The sequence below is a fragment of the Myotis davidii genome, unplaced genomic scaffold (assembly GCF_000327345.1).
Source record: "Myotis davidii unplaced genomic scaffold, ASM32734v1 scaffold900, whole genome shotgun sequence".
NCBI classification, from domain to species: Eukaryota; Metazoa; Chordata; class Mammalia; order Chiroptera; family Vespertilionidae; genus Myotis; species Myotis davidii.
Genome location: NW_006295185.1, coordinates 2,121,400 through 2,128,579, shown reverse-complemented (window position 1 = coordinate 2,128,579; position 7,180 = coordinate 2,121,400). Strand labels below are relative to the sequence as shown.

At 36.9% G+C, this 7,180-nt stretch overlaps 1 pseudogene; it reads left to right on the top strand.

The window, feature by feature from the left end:
• The first annotated feature begins 3,176 nt into the window (after positions 1–3,176).
• Positions 3,177–3,664, top strand: LOC102758950 (annotated as a pseudogene).
• The last annotated feature ends 3,516 nt before the right edge of the window (positions 3,665–7,180 follow it).

The following is a 7,180-nucleotide window of genomic DNA, read 5'->3' as shown; positions in this document are numbered from 1 at the left end:
CAAAGCAATCATGAGATAAAGGAACTAAGCTGAAGGTATCACACTACCTGACTTCAAGTTATACTACAGACCTAGTTGGTAGTTTTTTGTGTGCAAAATAAAATATCCCTGAAGTGTTTGGAGACTTCTGTCCACTACAGGTACTTATTTACTCAGCAGGTACTTCATAACCATCTGTTGATTGTGTGCCTGGCCCTACACTATGTGATGTATGTAATATGAAAAAATAGAGAAAATAAACCATGCAGATGCTGGTTTTGCCAGGCTTTAGCCCTCAGCAGCCCTTCAGATGCCCTTTCCCTCTTTCCGCTCAGCACCATTTAACCTTCCTTCATTTGCTGGCTTTACAGTCGAGCTTCCTGAAGCTAAGTAATCTGATCAAAGTAATCTGCTAAAGTGTTCATCCAGCTAATGGGTTAATGTGTTATTCTTCGTGGGTAATTTGTTCATTTCTAGAGGGGCTTTTTTGAAAACATTAAAGCATGATGACAGAAAATGTCAAGTCTCACTGCAGCCTGGAGAGGAAGAGTGCCCCTACACAACCCAGGATTTCAGGATGAATCTCTGTCTGGTTTCTATAATCATTTGCAAAGTCTCTCTAGTGTCAATGCCATTGTCTTATGGCTTTTGTTATGCCCCACCCAAGCTAGGATCAGAGAGAGAATGCATGATACTTCTTTTTTGTACATGGGGATGTGTTCTCCCTGGGCCCATGAAGATTATTCTGATCAAAAGAGAAGCTGATAATGGAATGATCAAAAGAGGAGGTGATAATGGAATATAGGCAGCATTCATGATCTGGTAGGCAACATTCTAAGTGTTTTTACATAATGTTATCTTATTTAATTCTCACCACAAACCCCATGAAGGAAGAACTATTATTGTCCCCACTTTTCAAACAAATAACTGAGTCGCAGAGAGGGTCATTTACTCAAGGTCACACTCCTAGTAAGTGAATGCAGGCAGTGTGGCTGTAGGATCTGTGGCCTTAAAATCTGTGCCCTTAACCACTATATTATACCAATCAGCATCTCATGTTTAAGTTCCACCTTCTTATATCGCATCAGCAGATAGACCTGACATAGCCATCAGCTCATAAACTCACCATTGAAGAACACATTCTCATTCTATATCCAGAATATTTCAGCCATGTCCCTGCTTGGAAGGACAGAGACAGACCATTGATCCAGCACTCTGACCTTGCTAATAGAAGTCCAAGTTACTGTGGGGCTGATAACACCTTCTTTCTTTCTGTGTTGCACACAAGACCAACAAGGAACTGCCTCTCACACTCTCCCTCCCTTCACTCCAAAAATGAAAGGGATGTTTAAATCTGGTGGCTACTCTGAAGGCTTGATGAGGTATAGTTTAAGTGTGACCAATCCTATTTTCTATAAGTAAAAAGAAGATTTACTAAATTCACTCTCCAGCACAACTATAGCCAATATCTTCTCTTTTCCTGACATGCCCTCTGAATTCCTTCCTCTAAGCCAATGTGCACACTGAGCCTCCAAATCTGCAATGTCTTCCCCCTTTGATGAAGTGCTAACTATGTGCCAGGCATTGCATGTGCTTTCAAAACCTTGTTATATTTAATCTTATAATACACAGGCATACCTCAGAGATATTGTGTATTTGGTTCTAGACCACCACAATAAAGTGAGTCACATGAATTTTTTGGTTTCTTAGTGCATGTAAAAGTTATGTTTACACTATACTATAGTCTACTAAGTGTGCAATTGCATTATGTCTAAAAATTGTGCATACCTTACTCGGCCAGCGTGGATGAGTTGTTAAGTGTCGATCAATGAACCAGGAGGTCATGGCTTGATTCCTGGTCAGGGTATATGCCCGGGTTGTGGGCTCAATCCCCGGTGGGGGGTGGGGGGCATACAGGAGGCATCTGAGCAATGATTCTTTCTCATCATTGATGTTTCTATCTCTCTCTTCCTCTTCTTTCCTCTCTGAAATAAAAAGATAAAAAAATAAAAATAATAAAAATATATATTTAAAAATGTGCATACCTTAATTAAAAATATTGTATTGCTAACCAACATCTAAGTCTGTTGGAAAAATCATGCCCAGAGACTTGCTCTACTCAGGGTTACCACAAACCTTCAATTTGTAAAAACAAAACAAAAACAAAAACAAAAAAACATTATCTGCAAAGTACAATAAAGAGAAGCACAATAAGATGAGGTATACCTGTATGCTATAAGAAACGTTCTAGAATTGTATGCATTTTATTTATGAGGAAATCGAGAGAGATTAAGTTGTCCAAGGTCACTATAAAAGGGTGAGGTGAGCAAAAGTATGCTTACAGTCGTGAATAAGCAAAACACAGAGTTTATTCTTGAATTTATTCTTGTAATATATATTTTTCCATACAAACAACTGTATACTTAATTTTGCCCACCCCTGTATTTCCAATAGATTTTTTTAAATCTCCGGCCCATTTGTTGCATTTGTTCATTATGAATCAGTATCATCTCAGGTATTATGATTAAGGATACCTGTCCATACTGTTCATACAGATATTACATTCACAATATCATGAATGCAAAATACAAGCAAGATTGTAATTATTGTATTAACATGTTTCATAGAGGTTAGAGCATGTTTTTGCATGACTAGAAATCAGATATTTAGAAAATTGAAAATTGGAATAGCAGGGTTTCCTCTACACGTGAATGTAAAACTTTCATATTTATGTTCATTCTTTCTGTGATGATAAATTCATTGGAATTATGATATGAAGTCTTTCCACTTGATGTAGTTTACAGCTCTGCAGAAGCATTTGATTTTGCCTTGGCCATGAATATATAATTAAAATATAATTAAATTCAGATGCCTTTAAAAATAATTCAAAAGTAATTAATTCAGCTTATTCACTTTTAAATGAACAAAAGCAATATTTTCTTCAACAGATAAAATAAATAAAATACATTTCTGTACCTATTTTAACCACTCAAAGAACAGAATCACACAAAGAGCTAGGAGTATAAAAGGGAGGAAAAGGTGAAGTAGGGGGATAGGAGAAGAGAAAGAGAGACATAGCTGGAGCTAGCTGCTGTCTTGCGTCTCAGCATGTGTGCACTGTTCTCAGCTGGTCTGCTCAAGAGCCTGCTGAGCACCAACCCTGTCCCCTATGTGGCCTCTGTTTCCTCTCCAACAAGATAAAAGCAACTATCACGAACCAAGAGAAACTAGCCAAACTGTAGGCACAAGTGTATGTTGGTGAGAAAGGAACTGCTCACAGAAAGAAGACTGTGGCTCACAGAACAGCTACAGCAGATGATAAAAACTTCAGTTCTCCTTAAAGAAGATAGGGGTAAACAATATCTCTGGTATTGAAGAGGTAAATATGTTCACAAATCAAGAAACAGTGATCCACTTTAACAACCCTAAAGTTAAGACATATCTGGCAGCAAACACTTTCATCATTACAAGTCATGCTGAGACAGAGCAGGTGACAGAAGTGCTACCCAGCATCTTATACCAGTTTGGTGCAGACAGTCTGACTAGTTTAAGGAGAATGGCTGAAGCTTTGCTCAAACAATCTGTTGGTAGAAAAGCATCAATTGCTATGGAAGAGGATGAGAATGATGAATTTCCAGATATTTTGGTGAATTTTTATGAGGCTTCCAAGAATGCAGCAAACTGAATTGTCAAATTCTGAAGAAGATAAGCTTAAGTTACTGGGAACTGCTATTTTATATTATGACTGCTTTTTCAATTTTTTAAAATGGATCTGATAAAATCAAGATCCCTAATATTTTTAAGCCTAAGCTCCTTGGACACTGCAACTCTTTTCAGTATTTACTTATACACAAGTTACTCTTTGCAGCTAATGGAGCTGAAGAAGCCTGGGAATAAAGTTTGAAACAAAGGTTAATAAAGTTCTCTGCAAGGGGAGGGGGAAGGAGAGAGAGAGAGAGAGAGAGAGAGAGAGAGAGAGAGACGGCAGGGGAGGCCAGTTGGAGGCAATCAGGCCAGCAGGGGAGCAGTTAGGCATCAATAAAGCTTGCAGGGGAGCGGTTAGGGGGCAATCAGGCTGCCAGGCATAAGTGGTTAGGGGGCAATCAGGCAGGCAGGCAGGCAAGCGGTTAGGAGCCAGCAGTCCCAGATTGTGAGAGGGATGTCTGACTGCCAGGTCAGGCCTTAACCGGCAGTCAGACATACCCTGAGGGGTCCCAGATTGGAGAGGATGCAGGCTGGGTTGAGGGACATCCCTCTGTGCATGAATTTCATGCACTGGGCCTCTAGTAGAAGATAAAAGATCAGATATTGAGACATGCAGGGGAAGATAGTTAGAAGTGGCAGAACACGAGAGAAATACAAGTAGTTTATTTAAAACAGAGTTCTAATTCTCACATTAAAATATTTCTTCAACATAATAGTGTTCTTCAACATAATAATTAAACAGGTTTTGAAAGTAATAAAAATTTAAAAACATTTCCCCAGTATTAGCTTTTTGAAAAACCTAGATCTAAATCTTTGGGTTCTCCTGATCATTATCCTTATGAATACTCTTGGATCCAATCAAAGTGAAAAAAATGATTTTGCATTGTAACCTCCTATTAATGTTGTCTCTTATACAATTTTCTGTTTTCCTACAGTGTTCAAATTATTTCATTGAATTAATCCTATAGAATAAAAGGCTAATATGCAAATTGTCCCCACAGGGTGGGAGCTAGACTGACCAGGAGTTAGATATGCGCTAACCATGAGGGGGCGGCGTGGAATGCAGCACTAGAAGCAGGCGGCAGTGGAGGCACTGCTGGCCCCAGTGGGCCCCCTACGAAAGCGGGACTGTAGAGGGATGGTGGAGCAGGTGAGCGGGTGGTGTCAGGCCAAGGTGGGTGTGAAGGGAGGCCCTGACCAGCAGATGGCAGCCACTAGGGAACCTATCCATGCATTAATTTCATGTACTGGACCTCTAGTATATAATAAATAGCTCTATCATTCCCCTCTTGTTGGACATCTAAGGCTTTTGATATTTAAACTAAGGCTTATTTTTCCCCTTTTTGAATTATTAGCCAGAATTGGGACCCTTGGTTCCAGCACTATGAATATGTTTATGATTCTTGACCTAGTTCGAAAAGCCATCAGCAACTTGAATGAGCCTGTTCATCCAGAACCTTACAATTTGTTTTGTAAATTGTTATTTTTGTCAATGGAATTAAGTATCAAATGGTGCGTCCTAGTTAGAACAATGTCTGTTTCTTCTAGTTGTGATGATACCCTTTGACCGTCCATCTGTTGGAGATCTAGTAATGGTCTTGTAAATTTGCAGAACCTGTGCATACAGTTTAGATGCTATTCATTTATTGATAATCTTCCTAATATTTCCAATATTTACTCTTTGTTTTGAGAATGATTTTACATTTTTGTATTACATAGTACTCTCTGACCAGTATTCCCTTTGCAATGTTTTCTGTTACTTCAAAACTTTAAAAATCCCCAAGATTATGTTAAATACTCTAGTCTAGTTTTAATACATTTTTTTAGTTTCACTTAAATAATTAGGTTTTTAGTTCATGTAGAAGAATCATTTTGTACCTCCTCTACATATTCATGAGCAGTTATTGTAGGTGAATCTATGTAATAATCAGAACTTTTTCCATTGTTTTCCTGCTTTGTCCATCAAGCATTCAATTCTTACTTTTACTAGAGGCTTTTCCTGGTCTAATTATGCTGTTTAATAATCAATATTTCTGATTTGCATCAGAATTTTGCCATTTCATCTATTGTTAATTTATAATATATCCTAGTATTTGATATTCTTTTAAACTTTTGTTTCCCTATATATTAATGTACAATTGCTACTACAAATTAGTATGATATAATTTTTGAAATAAAATTCATTAGAACTATTTACATTTCTTCATTTGAATTGTCTACATCTCTAAGTCAACCTGTGAAGAAGTATCAATTTCATGCCATCTGTGCTCACATTCAGAAATGAAGTATGACTACATTTACTCAGATTTTTCTTTGTTTCTGCCTTTAAGTTTTCATATTATTTCTCTTGCTCACACTTTTGTGTATATATTTACTTATTTCCAAACACTTTAATGTTTTTTGCTTTATTGTAAATGTTACCTTTTCTCCTTTTGATTGGCTTACTGGTAGATATTTTATTGGTTTTCAAACACTTACTTGTATTTTTTAAATTTGCTGTATGCTATAGTTTTGTCTAGTCATTTGAAGTTGATTCTGTGGCTTTTCTAAGTATATACTACTGTGTTGTCTGAAAATTATCTTTCTTTAATTTCTTACTTCCAAATATTTACTTCTAATTTATTTGCATGCCTTACTACCAAAACAAGAATTTCTCAGAAACACTAAATTTATAAATGAATAAAAGTTCCCTGTTTTGGTCCAGTTTTTGTGGGAAATGCCTTTGTTTTCCCAACAGGTCGGAAATTAGTTCTATGTTTTTTGAATATACCTATTTTATCATGCTAAAGGATAGTTCACTAATTCTATATTTAAAATATGTTAGCCATAAAAAGAAGTTGGATTTTATCAAATGCCTCTTTGCAATTTACTAAGATGATTATACATTCGTCTACAATATTGATTGGTATTTTTTGTCTGAAATCATCTTCACATTTCTGGAAAACAATACTTGATCAATACTTAAATTATTTTAATACATTTCCTCATTTTATTTGTTGAATTTGATTAAAATGCCCATATCAATGAGAGGTAGTGTGACATACTAGAAGGAGCAAGTGTTTGAGTTCAAATCCAACTTGACCACATACTACCTGTGTTTAGTGTTATGTAGCAGTTAAAAGCATGGGTGCTGCCTTCAGAGACAACTAACTTTGAGCCCTGGTTCTGCCACTTAATGGCTTTATTACTTTGAAAGAGCCTCAGTTTCCTTTTCTTAGCATAGACACACAGCAATACACACCCTATAGAGATCATTGTGAGAATTACAAATGAGGTAACTTGGGAAACTGCTTCTTACTACAGTGCCTGACATGTAGTATTTCCACATCAGGCATATTCCTAAGTGATAATAGGTTATGTTTTTATTATTTTCAATATATTTTTATTGATTTCAGAGAGGAAAGGATAGGGAGAGAGAGACAGAAACATCAATGTGAGAGAAACATCTATTGGCTTGCCTCCTGCAAGTCCTCCACTGGGGGTCAAGCCCACAACC